This window comes from Vicugna pacos, chromosome 27 (genome assembly GCF_048564905.1).
Source record: "Vicugna pacos chromosome 27, VicPac4, whole genome shotgun sequence".
NCBI lineage: Eukaryota > Metazoa > Chordata > Mammalia > Artiodactyla > Camelidae > Vicugna > Vicugna pacos.
The window spans coordinates 1,063,719-1,087,118 of NC_133013.1; the positions used below are offsets into that span (position 1 = coordinate 1,063,719).

At 37.6% G+C, this 23,400-nt stretch overlaps 1 long non-coding RNA gene across 2 annotated transcripts in view; it reads right to left on the minus strand.

Moving 5' to 3' along the window:
- Positions 1-19,120, minus strand: part of LOC140689667 (uncharacterized) — a 40,449-nt gene extending 21,329 nt beyond the window's left edge. Inside the window, exon 1 of one of the 2 annotated variants that reach the window (XR_012064684.1) lies at positions 18,912-19,120. This is a non-coding gene — a long non-coding RNA (uncharacterized lncRNA). Of the gene's footprint in view, positions 1-10,835; positions 10,896-18,911 lie in introns of those variants that run through there. The other variant, XR_012064686.1, reaches the window with a different exon arrangement.
- Between the last annotated feature and the right edge of the window lie 4,280 nt (positions 19,121-23,400).

Consider the following 23,400-nt stretch of genomic DNA (forward strand, 5'->3'; position numbering starts at 1 on the left):
TGACTCTCCTGGAGATTGATACCACCATCTGCACTCCAGATCTTATCCCCCAGAAGTTTTGTGATTTAATATTTTTTTATTTGTGGCAGTGGCCCAAATATTAAAATTTCAGTATTATAATCACAGTAGAGGGGACAATAAAAAAATATTATTCTCATGGTGGCAGTACTGATGTCTATCAGAGAAGAAAGACAGCATATGGCTCATGTCAAATAAATCAGCAACTGATTCACTAAAATTTGGAATAGATTAACAAAAAGAAAAAAATGATGACGATCAGAACAAACAAAAGACAAAAGAAAAGGAGATGGGATATATTCCTAGGTGTTAGTGGAGGAAAGTGTTAATGCTTACTAAAATGAGAACCTCCTTTGAGCATGAGGACCTTTTCTTTTTGACCCTTTTAACCCAAATACCCAGAAAATTCTTGGCACATAGTCAGCACTCAAAACATGTTTGATGAGTAAATCAATGCGTGAAGAAATGAAAACATGATTTTACTGAGTAACTAAAATGTGGACTGGATAATAAAAGAGAAATATAAAGCCTATGTTTTTATAGGTTATATTAAATTTTGCTGAGGAGAAACAATAGGTCTGAGAGAGTCCTCAAATTTGACTGTTTCTTAAAATGGTCACCTAAGACTACTCACTGTAAGAATTATTTCAGAGTTTCATTTATGAACACTTTTTTACACCATGACAAGCTGAATTTCCTCCACTTCTCTGGAAACGCTTTTTACCTGGAAGCAAAAGGCAGAGGAGAATCTTCAGAAGTCTAACCCACATGCCTTCGCAGAGCTGAGCTGAGGTCAAGGGCAGAATCATGGCCCTACTTGTACTAATTGTTGGCTGGGAGCCCCAGTAGCATCTTCTCTACCACAGAGCCACCCAAATCAAGTATGGAAGGGATGGCCATGGAAAGAGAGTTATGTTCCACCTCCCCATGTCCCACAGACACTCAGAACATTGCACAGACTTCAAGTACCAGTTTGGGCATGTGGACAAGAGCACTTGTAAAGCACAAGGCTTTGGGGTCAAATTGTTTTAGATTTGCATCTAAATATACACCAGGCCAACTGTGGAACCTTACACAAGCAACTTAAACCCTTAGAATCTCAGTATTTACATAGATAAAATGGAGGAGACGCTAACATCTATCTCAAATTATTGAAAAGTTTGTATAAATATTTAGCGGGAATTCTTTAGTACAGAACTCCTAACACAAAACAGGTGCCCATTAATTTTTACTACTGTTAATTAAATGATCTCAACTTTCTTGTAAAAGGGATGAAGTGATAAAGAGAAGATACAAAAAACCTTCATTAGTTTTCTGTTGCTGCATAATAAATTACTCTCTGTCTCTATGTCCAATTGTCTCCTTTTCATAAAGACATAAGCTATACTGGATTAGGGATACTCTCAAATTAACTTCACTAATTGTATCTGGAATAATCCTATTTCCACATAAGGTCATATTTCCCATTAATGTGATTTAGTGACATTTTGCCATGTAAATTTTGATTTCCTGTTCAGAAAGGCTGCAGTAGGCAGTGTGTACCCATCTATCAAAAAAGAAATGTAATAATAATAATCACTACCATTTATAAAGTACTAGCTATGTACCAGGAACTGAGATAAGCACGTTCTATGCATTGTTTCACAATCCTCATAACAGCCCTGGGATCTAGGCTTGATTACATCTCCATTTTACAGACATTTAGAGATTAGATGACTTGTCCAAAGTCACACTGCTAGCAAATGAAAGAGATGGGACTCAAAGGCAGACTCTGACCCCTGAGTTTAAGAGGTTAACCACCACCCTGCTGCCACTCAGTACACCACAGGGAATTAGAAAAAAGTCCATGGATGGATGTCAGGACTTCTTGACTGTAAACATCCTTTGTGTTTACACAATACCCTGCTATGTAGTTCATGCTCCATAAGTATGAGATAAAAAATTATTTTATTGAAAAATGCATTATCCCAAATTGGTATATAATTTGCATTATAATCTTGTTTGTGTTATTAATTTCCTTTCTTTTTTCACAGATAATCCAAAGGTACACTGAGGGAAGAAATGAGAACAAAATTTAAAAATTCAGTTTATTGAACTTCTCGGCCCTCTTTTGAGTTCACGAAGGAAGGAGGGAGTCTGTTGGTCTGGAAATAATTAATTGTACTAATTTTGTTGCAAGTTTAGATTGTTTCCTCTGGTTGGAAACTTAAAAACCATCTAGTTCAACCACCCAGGAAATAGGTCAACCACTGCTATTTTGAAGAAAGAAGCTGAAATGGCATATCTGAGATGGAAACCTCAGCTGCCAATTTGCCTGGCTCTTTAAGTTGAATTTCGATGGTGTGGCCATCGTGCTAGAGTGGTGAGCATAGGTACCTTCCAAATTAAATTGAGAGTCACTTATATAAGAGGCATCATTTCAAGTCAGAATGGTTCCCAGTGTCCTCCTTATGAAAAGAATAAGGTACCTCCATTTATAATGTCATCCCTCTTCCTATCTTGAAAGCAAGAATGAATTTCCTGGTATATGCCATTTTGAAGCTTGTGATAAGCTTAATTTGAGGCTTCTGCTCACAACATTCCAAATGCATTTCAGTTATTGCTCTCCAATAAAATCCATTTTTTCATTCCCTGATAAATAACTGCTTTAGGCACCAGAAACAAACAATAGGTGGTTCTTGAGCTCTATCAGTCAAAAATATTCTAGGGGAAAGACTAAGAACTGGTCTGGATTCAGAGGTGACATCCAACTGAGCAAGGCACTGCCCAATGTGGATAAATCAAAAGCAGAAACAAAGTCTTTGGTTTCTTCTATGATAACTCAGAAAGGTATGAAAGTATGGACATACCCAATCTCAGTTAAAAAGAACGCCATTTTAAAAAAGAATGCACTTCAAGTTAATGATCTATTTAAAATGGGAGGATAATAAGGAAAATCAAAAATGCCTCATGACTTATTTCTTTAAGAATCACTGCATTTCTTTAAGATAGTTTGAAGTGAGCAAAATTAAAGATCATTAATAGCTGTGTTACAGAAATGGACAGGAGTATGGTACAAATTATGTTACTCTATTTATTAAACTAGAAGCAATTGCATAAATTAATTCCCAAATGACTTAATAGACTGATGGTGAAATGCCAGGGATTAAGAATGAAAAAATTAACCAAATAACCATGCTAAATCCCCCTTCCTCCACAGTCATCCTCACTCTAGTCAATCTTCACAGAAAGAAACATCTTCTTTCCTCAACTGTCAAGTTTGCCATTTTCCTTCTCAGAACACCCCTGTATGTCTTATTATTCTACACAGCAGAGCTGCAGATTAAGATCACTCCTCCAATTTAGCCAGGGTCTCTCTCCCTCAGGTTTGTGTCTGCACTGGTTAATTTCCTATTCAAGCACTGGAAATTCAGCTGAAAAAATGATATGTGCAGTTTAAATAAAGAACTAAAAGTCCTAAAGAAATGTTGGTTCATCAATGTGATTACTTAGAGATGTTACTGTACAGCCTCCAAGATACAGTTTTGAGCTTGGAGTTGATTTGGGACAGGCAGAGTTCAGATTTATCTAGAAGTTTTTATCTATGTGTGTCCTTTAAATATAACCAGGTTCCTGACAGCAGGTATGGACTATACTAACTTGTCTACTTGCTCACAGTAGTGGGCTCTAATATTGCCCAGAAATGTCCTGCCTCAGAGGAGGAGGTTGCTCTGCTCTGCATCCTCACCACTCCTGCCCATTCCCGAGGCCTGGTGCTGGTCCCCTCAGAGGTCAGTTGCAGCTCCTCATTTCCTTTCCTGTTTAATTGTGTAAGAGCGAGCCTTGCTGCTTACCTTAGAACAGCTCCCCATCTTCCCAAGAAGACAGAACATTGATAGAATACGGATGTGACCTATAAGGATATTTATTTATTGTTCTTTACCCAGAGTGGGTTCCTCATTAAAGCGTGCTGTTTTGAATTGAATTAATCAAATTATAACAGCAAAATTGCTCCCAGGTTCAAACTAAAAAATTAGATTTATCAATAAGACAAAAAATTTTTTTTCATTACAAATACTAAGATCCTTTGAATATTTGGTATGATAGAGCCCAGTGAACATTTAATCCAATTCATTTATTTTATGTACTTTTAATAAAGGAATGCTACTGAGGCCAAATGGCATCTAATATTAAATAGGCAGTTATTAGCAAACCCACGCAGGACCTTCTATCCCTACATATCTATGATTACTCATTAAACAATGTGATAAATTCTGTACAACAAGGTGAAATAATAGACTATTTCCCACTTCTATCCCAGTCCCAGCATGATAATTCTTCATTAAACTCTGTTTTCAACAGAGAGGGTTTTAACAGAGACCAGACAGGATCATAGGCTTTAGGGACGAGGCTTGAGAAGTGCCAAGGTTAGACAGACTTCAGGACCTTACAAATAGCCCTGAAAGCATAAAAGCCAACCCAGAACAATCAAGAACAACCCTTAAATAAGAGACTTATGCCATAATATCAAAATGAGTTATATATAAAATAAAACACAAAATAACCCTACAATTTAACCACATTATTTATAGTTCCCAATATGTTCATTGCAGCTGAACAGCCAAAACCAAATGAAATACCTATAAATGATGTTGTTATCCAAATTCCTAATGGAATCTGACATTTCCTTCACCTTACAGAAAATGTTTAGTACTCTTATATGCATTCCCCCAGAAAACAATTCAGTCAGCAGAGAATCCATGAGCACAGAAAATGTATCCCTATTATGGAAAGAACATGTAAAATAAGTTTCAGCCGCAAGTTCTTTGACACTATCACCTGTATGAGTGAACTGGTCAAAAAAGAAAATCACTTGGCAAGAGATTTTTCAGCCCTAAGATGTTCCACATGCTAATTAAGGGCTCTGTTAGGAACCTGACCTTCAATGACAAGGTGCTTATTAAACCCCTTTGGTTTCTGCCTCTCACTGTGTCTGGATTAGATAAAAATCTTACTTAAATGTTAATAAGAAATTATTTTAGCTCAGAACTTTGATGTTGCATGTGCATTGTGGATATGAAAGTCTAACTTAATACATAATTGACAGACTACCCCTCCCTCTGGCACCAAGAAATAGATTAAAACTAAAAAAAAAATTTTTTTTTAATTTCCTATCTTGGCTTTAAGCAGATTTAGCTCATTTTATTATAGCTAAGTAAATCTTCTCTTTTGCACATAACTTAGCTAAGCATAAGAACAATCAGAATCTAAGCTGGGTGACAAGAAGTATGTCAAACTTAAGAAAAAAAAGTATGAATAACAAAACCAAGGATCAGATGATCAGATTTAACAAAAGCACAGAAAATTGTTGAAGACAGAAAATAAGGGGGAAAAAAAGAAACATTAGCAAATATAAGATAACTCCACTATTAAGTAATAAAAACAGACAATGCATTTCTCTAGTAGAATTCTGAAAATCACCTGTTCTTATTTTTTTCAATTACTATGACTATTTGGATCCTACCCGTCATGTCCTACATCTCTATCCTGGTAGTCTGCATTTTAATAAATTCCTCCTGAATTAATAGCCAGTTTCTGGCAATCACTATTACAGAGACACAGAGAATTGTTTCCGCATCTACCCTAGTACATTAATAGCCAGTAAAGGGTTTTGCCATTGAAGGAAAAATTTTACTTTATCCAATCACTCTACAATATCTTCACGTAAAAAGTCCATCAATAAATATTATATTAAAAATTTTGACTGTTGTCCCATCACTTCTAATGTATTACCTTGTTAATTTCTTTAGCAATATAGAACAGTAGAAACAGAGGGGCCAAGAGAGGAAGCTAGCTTTATTCACATCTGTACCTATACCAAATTTACAGGGCTCTTGAAGGGCGGATGATCACTCTACATGGATACATTCTATAACACAGAAATAAAAAACAGATGGATTAAATAAGTGTTCTAAGTAGTTTGGAGTAATTGTAAACCATTTATCCTAATACTTAATATGATAAAGGTTTATTATGGAGGGACATGGAAAAGTCAATGGTGGAATAAGTGGAGAGATGCCATAGGGTAGGGCACTCTCTCTCCTCTGGAATTCTATAGAATTCAAGCTTAACTGCACCTGTAATGGCATGTTTCACTAATGTAATTCCAGTAAACGTCTGCTCTGCAACGTATCAAATTTGAAGTATACTCTATGAAAGAGAAGACTTTAAATGAGGTGTTGTGCTTCAAAAGGATGACTTGGTTCTCAATAGATCATTACACTCATCGTTCCTGGTCTAGATAAATACATCTGATATTACTTGTATGAAGGGAGGAATATTTGCAGAAGAAAAGTTATAAAACAATTATAGAACAATTATAGTAAATAAGCATATAGAAATCAATTGCATTTCTCTACACTAATAATGAGACATCTTCAAAAGAAATTTTAAAAAATGATCCCATTCATATAACATCAAAAACAACAAAATATTGAGGAATAAGTTTAGCCAAGTAAGTGAAAAATCTGTACAACAAAACTCACAAGACTGTTGAAAGGAATCAAACTAGACACAAACACATGGAAAGATATCCCATATCCATGGATCAGAAGAATATTGTTAAAATGTGCATATAACTCAAAGCCATCAATAGATTCAATGCAATCCCTGTTAAACATCCAATGGCATTCACTACACTAGAAATAGGAAAAGAAAAGCAATCCCAAAATTGTATTGAACTGCAGAAAACCCTGAATAGCCAAAGCAATCCAGAGAAAGAACAAAGCCTTAGGCATCACATTTCCTGATTTCAAACTATAACCACAAGGCTATAGAAATTAAAAGAGTATGATACTGGCACAAAAATAGACACACAGAGCACTAAAACAGAATAGGCAACTCAGATTTAAACCACTGTATATATGGTCAACTAATATTCAACAAGGGAACTAGGAACACCTAACAGGGAAAAGATACTCTCTTCAACAAACGGTGTTGTAAAAACTAAAGGAAAACACAGAGAAAAACAAAATTGGACCCCTATCTTACACCACTCACAAAAACAAACTCAAAATGAATCAAAGACTTAAACATAAGATCAGATACCATAAATTTCATAGAAGAAAATGTAGGGAAGAAGCTGCATGGGACTAAATTTCAACATCCAGAAATAAATTATTTTCCTTGTAAAAACAATAAATTAAGCACGTGTCATTTAGTGGAGAGCAGTGGTACAGAAATTAAATGGTTCTATTATTTAAATGCAGAGAAGCTAAAGGAGATCCAAAGTTCAGTAACTTTATTCCCACTCAGTCATTTCAGGATCTACACTGTGACATGTAAAAACTAAAAGGGTTTAATGCAGAAATAGTTACCATGTGAATTGTATAACAGATTATTTTATTAAGCAATCCAACACCTTTGGTGATAAATCAAAGATCATCCTGTCATTTTTCACTACAACCATTGTTTTATAAAATTTAACACAATGTAAAAGTTTATCTTCTGAAATTTGGCTAAAATTTTAAGCACTATTTAAATCTGTTTTTAAAAGGAGTGCAGGAAAATAATAACCAGATTTTTGATTTATTATAAATTCTAAATGGTCTATTAAATAATTATATGGATAAACAGTCAATGAAATAAGATTACTCTCAGTTTTCTGTTCTCTACTACTGAGTAATTATTTTTCTCATTATCTTTTATTGAGTGAGACTCAAATCAGGCCTTAAGATGAAACTTAGCAAGAGGAAAGTCTATAAAAGAAACAATGCAACCAAGTCTAAAAACATCCTGCAATTCACGGTCCTTTCTCTTCTCCAATTCAATCACTTTGTTTTAGGATTGCCACTTATGAGTAGAGTTCAGGCAAGAAGTGCAGGGCTGCTCAGGAATGCTGTGTCTGAGAAAGAGACTTAATTCACTCAGCCTGGTAGAAAGCCCTTGGTAATGCAGTTACATGACATAACATGGATTACTGGACCTAGTGGAAGGTAGGCATCTCCAGAACAATCTCCAGAACAGTCAGGAGGGATCAGAGGGAGAAAAAGATCTCACGAGGACGGAAGGAGCTTCTTACACCCAACGTTAATGAAACTTCACAAAGTTCCACAATCCCTCATCCACAACTCCAAAATATGAGAAGCTCTGAAAAACAAAACATTTTTTTCCAAATTGCACTTGACAGCAAAATGTAACCTAACCAACATAAGAACTTCATTCATTCCACTTAGAATGAATATTCTTAAATTACTCTAAAGAAATACTAACATGTTTGATTATGGCATATTGCTTTAGACCCAGATGGTGATGCTACATAATATATTGTATAGGTATCATAACACCTCTATAAAATTAGAATGATCTTTTGATAAAAATTAAATTCTAAAATATTTCTGACCCCCAAAGAGTAAGGGATTGTGAACCAGTATCTTTACATGGATCTGCTGTCTGTTCTGTCAACCAAACCATCACCATGAGGCTTACTTTCATATCCTAAGAGGTGACAGAGTAGATGTGAGGGAAAAAAAATAACATTTACAATAATTTCAGATTGTGATAGTGCTTTGACAAAAAGCACTGTAGACTCCTGTAAATGGTATGACCAGAAAAAAATCTCTCTGAAACAATTTTTAAAGTGAGACCTGAAATGAGAAGTCAATACACTTCTCTTAGTACAATAACCAGGGACATAAACATCCCAAGCAGACAGGATGGCAAGTGTAGGTATGAAGGTGGTAACAATTCTGACATTTGTGAGGACGTGAAGATGATCATGGAGCACAGTAAGTAGGATGAAGGAAGGTAAGAGGTTAATCAAAGAGAACAGATGGGGACATAGTCCAGGGTAAAGAAGCTGGATTTTTGTGCTAAAGGTACTGAAAAAATAATGGAGGTATTTAAATGAGGAGAAGGACATAATTGAATTTATGACTTTAAAAGACAACTCTGGGCATGAAAAGACATGGCAAAACGTAAGTGTATGAGTGAAAAGAAGCGAAAGAAGCCAATATGAAAAGGCTATATACTGTATGGTTCCAACTATGTACTATTCTGGAAAAGGCAAAACTACAGAGATAATTAAAAGATTGATGGGTGCTAGGGTTTTAGGAGGAGAAGGATGAATAAGTAGAGCACAAAGAATTTGGGTGGCAGTGAACATAATGTGTATGACATGTTTATGGTGGCTACATGTCGTTAAACATTTGTCTACACCTATAGAATATGCAACTTAAGAATGACTATAGACTTTGTGTGATAATGATGTGTTAAGGTAGATCCATCCATTGATCCATCCACAAATACACTACTCTGTTGGGAGACGGTGATAACAGGGGAGGCTATACATGTGAAGGGGTACAGGGTATACGAGAAATCTCTGTACTTTCCTCTCAATTTTGCCATAAGTCTAAACTACTCCCAAAAGATGATCTTTAAAAAAACATAACTTTGACTGATTTATGGTGAATAGACTGTAAAGAGGCAACAGTAGAAAGAAGATCAGTCTGGAGGGCTTTTCAAGAGAACAGGAAAGAAAAGATGATGAATTGTACCAGAGTGGTAGATAAGGAAGCAAGTTAACCCTTTAGAAGGCTAATCACCAAAACTTCTTAATAGATTATATGGGAGGGAGCAGGCAGTGAGGAACAGAGGTGAGTACAGAATTGTTTAGGCTAGAATCATGAATTCTACTCTGCCTATTGTAAGTTTTATATGCCTTTATCAAGATAGAGATGTCAGTGGGCATCTTAATACACAACTCTAGAGTCCAAGGAAAGATATATTTGGGAGTCATAAGCTTATGGATGGTAGTTAAAGCCATGGTAACCCAGGGGATTCATGAAATGACTCAGGGAAAGGGTACAAGTAGAGGAATGAGGTTGCCTGGGATCAAGACCTGGTAGCCTTCAAAATTTAGAAGTCAAATGAAAGTTAATCAGAAAGCAAGCCAGTAAGAAAGGAGGGGGAATAGAGACTGGTATTGTGGAAACAAAGAGGAAAAAAAAAAGTATTGCAAAAGGTCAACTCTGTTTTGTACCAGAGAATTACCCAATAAGAGGGCAGTGAAGTATCTAAATATTTTAAACAACCTTCACTATCACTTCAGGCTTGCTGGCAGGTCCATCAGAAGGAGGAAATACCATTAACTGAACCACAATTACAAGCCAGTGTGAGTTCAGTTGGTAAGCAGTACAGAGTTCAAAGTAAAATCCAAGGACACTTGCTCCCTCTGCTCCCACTGTCCTCCAAATGGTGAACCCCACACTCCTTCTCTCAGCCCCAGTTTCAACGGTCTCTAAGAAGCCCATCCTAACCAGCCAGAGGCCAGGAGATCCCAGGTTACATGCCTTCTTAGGAGAGTGTACTTCTCATATTACAACTGTGTGTTCAAAATCCTTCAAGGATTAATTCAATGCTGGAGGTTGGGGGAGGGATATATTCCTTTATCCACTATTTCCAATACGAAAAGACAATATGTGCTTAACAAATGTCTATAGAAAGATTATCATTCTTTTAATGTGTGAAACTTTGCTGTGACTGACAGTGGGTGGAGTTTGTTACAATAACAGACTAAAGTAGTTTCAGCATCACTGAATGGCTTTATGCTGAAACAAAGTTAAACTCAGATTTAAAATAATCCCTTTTTTCCAAATCATATGTGATATAAGTTAAAAATTACAAACTTAAGCTTCCTATATATAAACATTTACCCAGTTTGTCTTGTTATAGGGCTAAGAATTTCTCTAATATTAACTCATTTTATTTTAGAATTGTGTAACTTGTACAAGCATTTCTTGAAAGGAGTCACATATTTAATCACTGTCAGCCATACTCACCTTAGTTGAAATTAGTTGGAATAGTTAATTAAATAGTTAATTAGTATCCTTTAGTCATGATACATGATCCAAGACTGGTAAGTTCTGGAGGAGTGTTCTATTAAGATCTAGGGGCCTAGGATTGAAATAAAAGATAAAATAATCAAAGACCATTTTTTGTCGCTATACCAGGAGAGTCAAACAATGTTTCAGAGATAAAAACTGGCTTAAAGAGGTAGGTATAAGCTCCAAAACTGACAACTTCTTCCACCCTACTATGGACACAGGGCTAGTAAGTAGCACAGTTAAGATTCAAGACAAGTACTGTCTGGCATGAAAGTCCAAGCTCTTTCCACTGTTTCATGCTTCCTCCAGCTCCTAAAAATCTACTCAGATAACTACCTACTATTCAGCCATAAAAAATTGTAACATAATGCCATTTGCAGCAACATGGATGTCCCTGGAGAATGCCATGCTAAGTGAAGTAAGCCAGAAAAAGAAAGAAAAATACCATATGAGATCACTCATATGTGGAATCCAAATATATAAATAAATAAATAAATACATACATACATACATACATACATACATACATACATACATACATACAAAACAGAAACAGACTCACCAACATAGAATACAAACTTGTGGTTGCCAAGGGGGAGGGGAAGGGAAGGGACAGACTGGAGTTCAAAATTTGTAGATACTGACAGGCATATGCAGAATAGATAAACAAGATTATACTGTATAGCACAGGGAAATATATACAAGATCTTGTGTTAGCTCACAGTGAAAAAAATGTGACAATAACTATATGTATGTTCATGGATAACTGAAAAATCGTGCTCTACACTGGAATTTGACACAACATTGTAAAATGATTATAACTCAATAAAAAACAGTTTAAAAAAAGATTTGCAGATATTGCATTTTTACAAATTGAATGTTTGTGACAACCATATGTCAAGCAAGTCTATCACCACCATTTTCTCAACAGTATTTGCTCACTTTGTGTTTCTGTGAAATATTTTGGTAATTCTCACAATATTTCAAACATTTTCATTACCGTATTTGTTATGGTGACCTGTGATTAGTGATATTTGATGTTACTATTGCAAAAAAACTGGCTTGCTGAAAGCTCAGATGATGGTATTTTTTAGCAATAAAGTATTTTTAAATTAAAAAAAAAAGATAACTACCTACTGAGGAAAGTATTCCTCTTTCACTCCTAATTTATACCCCTGCTCAGCAACTTAATATTTGTCAATTTAAAAATCCATGTATAACACAAGCAAAGGTCAGTATTACTGGTAGTTTACATATTCAAACAAAAGACCCAGGTCTGCTCTGCCAAAGACCTCACAGTTAACACATTGCTCCTGGTCTAGTCAGAAATTCACATAGGTTCAATGCTTACTATGTGCCAGGCACACAGTTCTTACAGATATATTACTGCATTTATCCACCACAGTAACCCAGAGAAGATGTACTGTTTCCTCATATTGTTTAGGTTAGGAGACTGAGGTTCAAAGAGAAGAAATAATTTAGATAACGTTGAACAGCTGACAGGTAAGTAACTGATTTGCTTCCATGTAAGCAAAGCAATTAGTGCAATCATTCCTAGTCACAGTCTTTCTGCCTCCAAATCAAAATCCAGTAATTTTTAAAATGTGTTGGACTTTGAACTGTTTATATATTTTCTGGAAAATCTATTTAAATTGTCAAAGAAATTTTGACCTGCTCCTCATGTCCACTCTTAGCTGTTATTTGGAAGTTCCGGGATCAATATTTCTTTAAGCACCAAAATGGCCCAGAGCCAAGTAGTGAGACAACAGTCTTCCTTCTCCCAATCTAACTCATCAGCATTAGGCTGTGCCAACAGGGCACAAATGTAACTTGGATGCAAAGTGAAACATTCAGTCCAAACCCAGAGGGTTCTGGCCAAAATAATGCCAAACAGCTTGTGTGATTTTTTCTTTACACAAATGCCCACCCACTACAGAACTATCTAGCTCTTGTGATCTCAAATAAGTGAGTCCTTATGAGTTTGGATATTCACTTTAGGTGAAAACAAGCTCTATAGACCATAAAACATGTTGCCATCCCTCTGTAGAATAAATGACACACTAAGAAACACCAAGAAAAACGATTATATTACCTTCCCCTCATAAGTCACTCATCTAATAAGCTATATTACTCCTTCTCAGCTCCATTTTGGTCTGTATATCATTCCAGGTGAATATCTTGTCTTCTCAAAGATGTAAGTTTCCCAGAGTCAGCAGAGAAGGGGTTTGGGTTCTAAACAACTGACCCCTTTATTGCCCTCAAGCCACTGACAACAGAATCAGTATATTCCTGATCAATTTAATTTGAACTACACAACTTTTAAAATGCAGGAAGGCAAACAATCTCCTGGCTGTCTTCACTTTTAATCCCTTTCAACTTTTCTACTTTTATGAGGCCTTTTAAAAATTTATAGCTCTTTCATTTGCATTGAGAAACACAGATATTTCTTTCATATCTAAATCTTATTTCTCATAAGAATTATATATCCTAATAAGAACTCTTTGAAAAAAGGAATCACAAATTGACAGAAGCTGAGTACCAAGTGGCTTCCTCCAGGTTCTCTCATCTTGTAGGTGATGGAGCCAGAACCTGAATGAAACTTTCTACCACCAAGTCTTCTGTTCTTCCCAACTAGGCTCAAAGACTCCCAGTTCTTCATATCCAGGATATGAGGGAAAGAGAACTAAATTGAGAAAGGCTCACTTGGTTGCTTCCTGATTGTATGAGCCTGGGCAAGTCACTGAGCATCTCTGTATCCCAGTCTCTTCCACCAAAAATGAGAATAGCCAGGACCTTCCCCTGCAGAATCCTCAACTGGTCTTCCTGCTTCTACTCTTGCCATCCTCAATTCATTCTCCAGAATGCAGCCAGAACAGTATTTTTTTAAACATAAAGGCCCTGTGCTTTCCTATACACACCTTCCAATATTTTGACTTTGCACATAGAACTGAGCAATGAAAAATTTCCCACTATTATTTACAAGGCCCTACATGATCAAGCCTCTGTTGCCTCTTCAATTTTATCCATACCACTCCCTATTCAGTCACTATACTACAACCACCCTGGCTTTTTTTCACATTTCTCAAACAAACCAAGTTCATTTCAGTTTCAAAGCCTTCACTCTGGAAGCTGCCTCTGCCTGGAATGTTCTCCCCATGGCCAACCCATTCTCCTCGTCAAGCTCTCAGGTTAAAAACCATCTCCACAGAGAACCTTCTCTGTCCTATCTGAATCTTTCTATGTAGTATCTACCTGGGCCCTACACCTCAATCTTGACCCATCACCCCATTTCTCTATTTTTACAACACTGCTCATAAATTATCTTGTTTACTTTTTTGCTTTTTATTTGTTTTCCCTTTTCTCACTCTCCACTCCCAAACTACAGTATGTGCTCCACAAAAGTAGAGACTGTCTTACTTACCACTCTATCTCTATTATCTGTTGCATCTCTAGTACCTAAAAACAGTGTTTGGCACATGCCAGGAGCTCAAAAAATACTTGTTAAATGACAAACAAGTCACCTGTAAAAAAAACCACATAAATAAAAGATACAATCATTGTAAATTCAGATCTCAAATTTGTGACTTTCTGCTTTGAATTGGGGCCAAAGCTTATTGTCCTATTGTCTATAAAAGAGTATTATTAAGCAGATTTTTTTAAGAAAAGAAGAAATTTTGGATAAAATTATTTTTAGTGTTAAAGCAGTAACTAAGGTCAAATGTATCATCTGTGGAAAACCAAGTCTTAACATTGAAGTAAGACCTGTAGGGACCTCTCATAGATTATAGTGCTTAGTTAATAGATTACAATTTTACATCTACTTTAAGGTAATGGAACAATATTTAAATTTTCTTCCCATTCTTCTAATTCAGACTTTATTAATTTAGAACACCTATAGATGTACAGAAATTGCCCACCACAATCTTCTCACCTTACCCACCTCCTCCCTTGCCTTCTCTTCCCAAAACTCTTCAGGATTCTGAATAATTACTCCTGCCTTAGGCAAGAGATAAAGAGAAGACTTAGCCCTGGAAAGGAAAGGTCTCCCTACTCTCTGGAAGTGAAAAAGAAACCATTCATACTAATGTAATGAGCTACCCAGGATGACTCCAACTCAAGATTGTTCCCTTCTTTAAACTCCACATAGACTTGCAGTCAGGGCCAGTAAACCTCTTTTCAGTGATCCTCTATGATTAATGACCCTTAAGTTTAAAATCATAACTAAGTGGTAAACACCTTTGAACAGGGGCTATATCTTATATTTTATTCTTATCTCCAAAGCATAGGACTTAATAGATATCCAATAAGTGCATATAATTAATTCCTATCAATAAATATATATTAAGCACATCTTACTATATTTACCTTTTTTTGATATTTCCTACATCTCTCATAAATGCATTTTTAGGCTTACAAAGAGAAGAACAAGTACTAGCACATAAAATACTAAAACACAGAAAAGTTTCTTTAAAAAAACTGCCTTATCACACAGCTTGTAAAACTGAACATTAATTGATGCAAATGTGCTGACATACATTTTAATGTTTTTATTTTCAAGCTCATTTAACAAGTGTTGCTTTTATTTTACTTTCCAGAAGAGAGATTTTCTTCATGCCTGTGTTAATTTGTTTATGATTTTAATATTGATAGTCATTTAACACTTTTCCATAAGGAGTTTCTGGACTTTATACCCACTAAGCAGCTCAGAAGTAACCTTGCCAGAAAGAAAAGGACATAAGATTAAAGCAAGGGGGTGGAAAGGAAAGAGTCATTTATTGACAATACTTGGGGTATCCAATGTTTTATATTATTACTCTAAATATTAATTCCTTGAGGTTCTTGTTAATCAAATGATAGAAGTTGAAGAGATAATAACAAGAGATTACTTCAAACATCTTCCTACTTCTCAATGTTAAGTCACTAAGAAATGTGATGTATTCCTTTTCATCTCCACCTACCAGCTTCCCTGAGGAATTTTCCCATGTGAGCAATTCTCTCTCATTTTGGAAACATTCCCTCCCTCACCTAACTTTGTCATGTTTAGGGAAACTCTTGAAAAAATCATTCCTATTAGCCTGACAAATGATTTCTGACCTCAAATGCTTTGCTTCTCTAACACTGCCTCTGAGCTAGGAAATAGCAAGAAGCTATAAAAGATCACTTTAACAGCAGAAGGCAGAAACTCTTAGTCATGCTTCACTGTTTTCCCAGCTACTTTTATTTCTACTGCAAGACTAAGCTTTCAAATTGACAATGACTATAAACAGAAAGCTTAAAAACTGGATGGAAGAAATTAACCAACTATTATTTAAATACAGCTTTGAACTTCTTTTCAAAAATAAAACATTTAAATTAACTTGATTTCAGAATATGCTCTTCAATATTTTCTTTTTAAATATTCACAGAAAAAAAAATCTTCTTTCTAACCTATCCAGCTACATTCAAAGAACTATTATCTATTATCTATCATTAAGTAAAGTATCCCTTTGATCCTTACCTTGAATGAAAACACATATAGTCACCAAGTGAGAAGCTTCTCAATTGCAAATCATCTTTCATTTTTCAACTTTACCCTTGTGACTTTTAACTTGGGGTCTTAAACTTAAATTCTGTTTAATTACAATATCATCCCATACCAGTCTGTTAAACTGCTACCTTTTGTTCACTATTTTTGTTCCAGTGACTCCTTTTTCAGATGCTCCCCACGTCACAAGCAATGACAATTCAGATCTCATCTTTCAAGCCTGTAAAAGTGGAGTCCCTATTCAATTTATCTCTAGAATTAGAGTTAGCAAAGCTGAAAAGAGGAGGCATTCAGAATATTCTAATGGAGAACCATTACTAAAACCTGTAGAATTACTCATGAATACTGAGGTCTCCAATCCCATCTTGTGAAGAGGCACAAAAGAATCTGTGTTAGAACCAGTTCACTATTCATGAATATCTGTATCTAGGGTCAAATTTGGGGAGCTTTTAAGATTAAAAAAATTATAAAAACAAGTAACTGAATAAAGATCAATAACTTGAGAGAAAGATGTTGCCGGGGAAAGGGACAATAAAGTTAATCTGTTAATATAAACAACATGAGGTGAAAGCCCTGCCTTGTGCAGTCTGACCCCTGAGAACCCCATTTCAAGTTGAACTTGATCTCTACAACTAGCTGTATTTTTCAGACTCCAGGAGGCCCTCGCCTTAAAGTCACCTGCCTCCTATTCCCCATGCTATTTATTCCCAACTTGCTCTTTCTGTTTGACATCTTAAAATCCAAACCCATAAATTTGCGTAAAAAAATGCACAAGCATAAATTAGCTTCCCCTTAAATGTGCTTAGAAGGACAGACTTCCTCTGGCTCTCTTAAATGTGTCCTAAAAAAGTGAAAAAGTCAAGGCTGAATTAAAGGAACCATTGCTTGCCCAATCATGAGACTTGTTAAGGTTCTCATACTCCAATGATCTTCTGATTTAAATTTGGCAAATACTTATCTGGCATAAAGAGACTTTTAATGTTTTAGTTGCGAACTGAATCAGCTCTCAAGTTTCTAATTATCTGATTCATGTATTTTACTATAGTCGATGAGACTCAAAATTTCTACATAGACTTACTTCTCTCTGAAAAATTTCTGTGCCTGAGACCCCTGTCTTTGAAGAGCACACAAAACATGGAATCAGACAACCACATGAGGAAAGACCTGGCCACATATTTGAAGGGCAAATCAAAGGAAGCCAAGAGGTAGCATCTGGCATTTGTCAGTTGGCCTGCCAGGAGGAAGCAAGAGGTCTATCTACCAAGGAGCTACTGGGATGCCAGGAAAATCTGCATTAGATTTGGGATGCAGTGAAGCAGCCAGATAAACAACAGGAAGACAGACAGCAATTTTTAGTGCTTCCAGACAGGTCACTATGATCTAAAGAAGATTTAGCTGATGTTCAGCAGACTACCAGCAGACTTTCCTGGCAATGGTAGACACAATAAACACATTGAAACATGATTCCCTCAACCCCAGTATAAATAATCTATAGTAGATGAGGAATGGTAGACAACTTAGGTATATTTTAGTGTTATTTATAATGATGGGCTACACGGTGGGAGAACGTTATTTCACAACAGTGCTATAGAAATTCATTGCCAATCATCAAGACAAGCATGTGAGATGAAACTTATTAACCAAAATGTAGACTCTAAACTGATAAAATGTAAATAATACGTGCATGTTCAGCCCCAGATGGGCTACCACTACAAAAATCAAAACAAAACTTAAGGTCAATTGGAAAGGCAGATTTATAAAAGATAAATGCTAGTCTATTCTATTTATATTAACACAGAAAGGATTTTTACATATGCAATAGATGTTGGCTGATGGGAGAAGGCACAGCGGGCATACTTTTGGTATTGTTCAACATAGACTTCTTCATGGGAAACTATCCTAAAAATGAGGCCAAAACTATCCCACTCTTTGACAACTAACTGAATATTTTCAAGAGAAAGGTAATGCTGACTGAATTTTATTTTAATCTACTGTGAAGCTATCTCTGGCTACAAAAAGTGGAGACTCTAACAAAGGATTAACCTGTGAACTTTCATATCTGTATACCAAGAGACTAACTATTGAAAAGGCACTATGATACAATGGAGTAGGTATGGATTTGGAAATAAAAGATCTGCATTGACCTGAGAATCCAACCTCTTATTCCCCACTTATTCCTAGCTGTGTGACCTTGGGTCAGTCACTTCATATTCTTGAGGCTGTTTCTCTTCTGGAAAATGGCAATGTGAGGGTCTCCCCACAGGGATTCTATGAGAGTTAAATGAAATCTTGTGTGTCAGAGTGGTGTGATTACTAAAAATTGACTATAGCACTTATGTTTATTCATTTTTAATCAAAGAATGGTAAATCAACTAATTTTATTTATGGCAAAACATTAAATAAATTTCATTCAAAAGGGAGAAGGAAAATAATCTGGAAGATTTTAAATGAAAAAAAATTTTTTTAAAACTTAACATCTTTTCCCTGCATTAAAAAGAGCCAGATACCTGCACATTGTCATCAAAACCAGGATGGCTTTCAGGCAGTTTCAAAGCCCCTCTCTCCTGATGTCTGAGTTCAGCTGTGGCCTCTCCTGAGCTCTTCCACACCGAGGATTGTCCTCCTTACAAGCGTGTTCAGAACAACACAGAAAGTGTTCCTGGGCTTCAGAAACACACGGTTTTGAGGAAGCTCCTTTGAAAGATATCAAGGCAGCCATTAAATTAACATGAATGAGAAGAGGGGTTAGGAGCATGGTTTCTAAAAAGGTAGCGGCTTTTTTCACCCTTTATTGAAAGAGTCCCTCCCCTGTAGGTCCGAGATAGACAACAATGTCCCCTAAAAGTCAAAAAAGTAGGGGAGATGGGGCTAAAACGGATACCCCCGGTTGAACACGGGAAAGGGGGTGCCTGGAGGCAGGGCTGGCGTCGTGGGCTTAATGGGTGACACCTGAGCAGTCACACTTATGAGGACCAGTCTGTTCCAATGCTCTGCCACCACAGTCTTGAAATTCTTAAAATTTAGCACAATTTCATTTTTCTCTGGGCCGCGCAAATCATGTTCTCCTCACGACCCAGAGGAACCTCAGGGAGCCCTCCAGCCTCCGCGAAAAAAACACTGACCAAGCGAAAGAGCTACAACAAGGGCGTGTGCGGGCTGTTTCCAACCCGGGACACAACTAGCGACTCTGGTGGCTCCCGTCCTAAACACGGAGGCATCCCAGCGGGCCCCCTGCCCACCTGAAGAAAACTCAGACACAGCTCAGGGCCGCGTCCGGCCTGGGACAGGCCGCGGGCACCGCCCTCCGCTCTCCTCCTTCCCCGCAGGCCTGAGGGGACCGTCCGCTCTCTCGCCCCCACCCCCACCCCACGTGCGCAGGCTCAGTTCCCCGTCGGCCCGGGTGCGAGGAGCGGCTGCCCTAAACCCGCGCCGCCGCCGCCCTGCACCTGCTCCCCTCAGGCCGCCTGTTGACACCCGCCTAGTTTCTGCATTCGCAGAAGCTTGGCCTCAGAGAAAAGAAGACGTTTTGTAAAAGCGACGAATTCGGATGAAACTTTTTGAACTTTCTTCCCAAACGCCAACGCTTCCAGTCTGGCATCTCGGCTCGGGAACAAGCCCCTCCAAGCAGTCCGAGTTCCTGGGGGCTGGGGTGCTCTCCGCGCCGCGCCCGCCCTGACCCTCCAACCTCCTGGGCGCGGATCCCCGTCATTCTACGTCATCAAACAGCAGCAACCTGTTTCTCTGCGAGAATTCAGCCCCTTCAGAATCTTTCCAATTATTTCTTTTAGGCTACAGTCTGTTCCCTTTAAAAAATGGGGTTGGGAAGAAGAAGAAAGAAAAAGATCAGGAAATTCTGTCCGTTTTAGTCCCGACTGCCTGAAGCGAAGTTTTCCTCTAGAAGTGAGTGTGCTCTCCGAGACCCTTGGCAATCACCACCCGGGCAGAAATTTCCTTGGTCCCACAGTGTCATCTAGGGGATGACTGGTGAAATGACAGCCTCCTAATCCTTTTTCTGCTGATATTTATTATCTGCAAAAACACACATTCAGAGTCACAGGGCACAATTTCTACCTTCTCTTCTCAAATCAGCTGGCCTAAACACCCATAACGAAGAGGGATGGGAATCCTTCTGGGTTTTAGGATAGAAGAATGAAATGATACAATCTGGCATATTCAAAGGACCCCTCAGGGTACTGAGTGGAAAGTAGACTTAGAGGTGGCGGATGGAATCTGCTGGGAGAAAAGGTCGAAAACTAGTGCTAAAGTTTAAACAGAGGCTGTGGGGGTTGCAGCCTGAAGTGGCATTTGCAAGAGAAATAGCTGGATGGGGGAGAATTTTGAAGGATTTGCTGGAGAATTGGACATAGCTCATGGAAGAAAGATAGGTGTCAAGGATGACGCCAAAGCTTTTTATCTGAACAACTAAAACAACTCAGTGCCATTTGTTCCATCAGGCATGACCAAAGGAAACTCAATCCAAGGGCATTCCACTGAAATAGGAGCGAAGGGGCCAGGTCACAACCACTGAAGGAATGACACAGCCACTGAGGACAGGACAAAGTGGTTAGAACCAAGATGGCAGAAGTTGCGACTTCCAGTAGACCTTGAGCCTCATGTTGCACCCACAGGTGCAATGACAGTTACGCGGCTGACCATAAAAGGTCAAAAAGTGGGCAGGGGGTGTTTCCTGGAAACCCTCACCCCTTCCCCAAAGTAGTTGGAATAATCGTCCTGCTCATTAGCATATGAAATTACCAAGCCCATAAAACCCAACAACCCTGCACCTCTTGGTCGTTCTGGCTCTGTCGCTCTCTCTTGCCCTCTGAGACATCCTGCACTCTGTCTATGGAGTGAGTATCTACTTTTACTTTAAACTAAACACCTCACACCTCTTGGCTTCTCTTCCTCTCACCTCTCTGAGATGGCCCACATTCTGCCTGTAGAGTGTGTATCTCCTAAGCTGTTTTCCCTTCTGAGTGAGACAGACTGCACTCTGTCTATGGAGTGTGTTTCTCTCTAAATAAACCTGCATTCACTTTACCATGCCTTGCTCTTGAATTCTTTCCTGCGCAAGGCAAGAACCTATTCTCCCACAACACCAGAAATCCATACAAATAAGATCCCAAGTAGGTAAAATCTCACTTGAGGTAAGAGAAGAGAAGCTGACCACTCCCCATTCCCTGACTGAGGATGCTCCCCTTTTTTGTCAGACCTGAGCTGGAGAGGAGGTGCCTCAAAGTTAAAACAACTTCAAACTATGTATTCATATAGTAAAATTGGAGGTGATAATTATAACTCAGTATTTTGTCTTAACAAGTCATAGTCAGGAAAGGTACGGGGTAGTTGAAGAACTATCCCAAAAGAGAAGATTTCAAAGCAAGAGTGGGAGACAATAAAATTTTTTGATAATTATCTCCCATGAGTCAGGCTTTTTCAATATCAATTATGTAAAAACTCAAGGATCATTAGCTATTTTTTATCACCTATGTATTCTTCATGTGTTTTATAATGCCTTGTACATTGGAAGTCCCATGTATTTATTTGTTCGTCCAAGTATTTAATGAGCACTTGCTATGTGCCCAGATATTTGGGGGACAGAGATGAATAAAACATGGTTTCTATCCTCAAGGACATATAAACCTCATGGATGACATCACCAGTAGCAAGGAAAACTACAATATACTATTTGAGTGCTACCGAAACTCAGGAATGATTGGGGAAGCTGGTAAGTGGCCCAGTAAAAAAGACAGTTGAACTGCTAAAAAAATATGTTAAATTTAGTGTGTGTCTCTTATTATTATTTGATGAAAATATTTAAACTTACAAGGGGCAACAATGTCAAATTTTCAGGCCAGAGAAATTCCTATGAACAAGGCTGAGTTGCTCTCTTTTAATGTTCGAAGAGTGTGAATGTCCTCCAAACAGGAGTCAAACACTGGAGGGTAGTTACCCGTCCGTCCCCCCACCCCGCCTTCCCTCACCCCGTCAAGAAAGCACTTCACATTTCCAAGAGACTGGCTATTGGATAGAACTTCAGGTATTCCTTGGCTATGTCTAGTCTCAGTTTTCCTGATTAACTTCCCATCTCAGTTTACGGTACTTAAAATGCTATAGAAATTTGTGTTCTAATTGAAGGAGTATAAAGCAAACTAACAAACTGACTTCCCTGATACAAAGCTGTTTTCTGATTCATTCTTTACTGAGAATAACTTTAACCCAAAGACTATGCTCCAGGAAGGAGATATCAGGCTGATAATCTGCAAATAGACAGACCCTACAGAGATCCTCCTGAAGATTCAATGCGGTTAAGAGGAATGTAGCACTCTGTAAAATGCTCTGATTGTTATCACCTTTCCTGTTCCATCCAGTTTTTATATAAAACCTGAATATTCAGTCTTTAAGGCATTAGCCTGCTATGACTCCCTATGCTGGGCTAAACAATAAAGCTGCTCCTTGCTACCAAAACTGTACCTCCCAGTTTGAATCTGCTTTTCAGGGTGCAGTGGCCAATTTTTCAGTGACATAATCTTTAAGGTTTGACCTCAGTTAAAAAAATAGGTGCCTCTGAACAGGGTATACTATGTTGGGAAATAAAATTAAAAAAAATTTCCTCCCAACCCAGAAAAGCCTCTTCACAAATATAGGGAAAGAAAGCAATTTTATTACTGAATAAGCATTAAACCAGAATGTGATGAGCATTACGGGTAGCCTTTGAAGAGACTGCAAAGACACAAAGAAAATTCACCTTTCTATGTAGCTGGGCAGATACGACCCATTGCATACCTGTGCTAAGACAACCAATAACTAGTCCTCAAATAAGAGTACTTAACAGCACCATTTGTCTCACACATGGTTCATCCTAAATTCACCTGGTAATCTCTGTGACCATTTATGTTGGTTAATTGGCTTTGTTCAAAGGAAAAGTAAATTTCTCATATCTTTATGAAAGGAGGTAGCTTTGCAACTTGGAATGAAGTGCTCACTGAAGCCAGACTC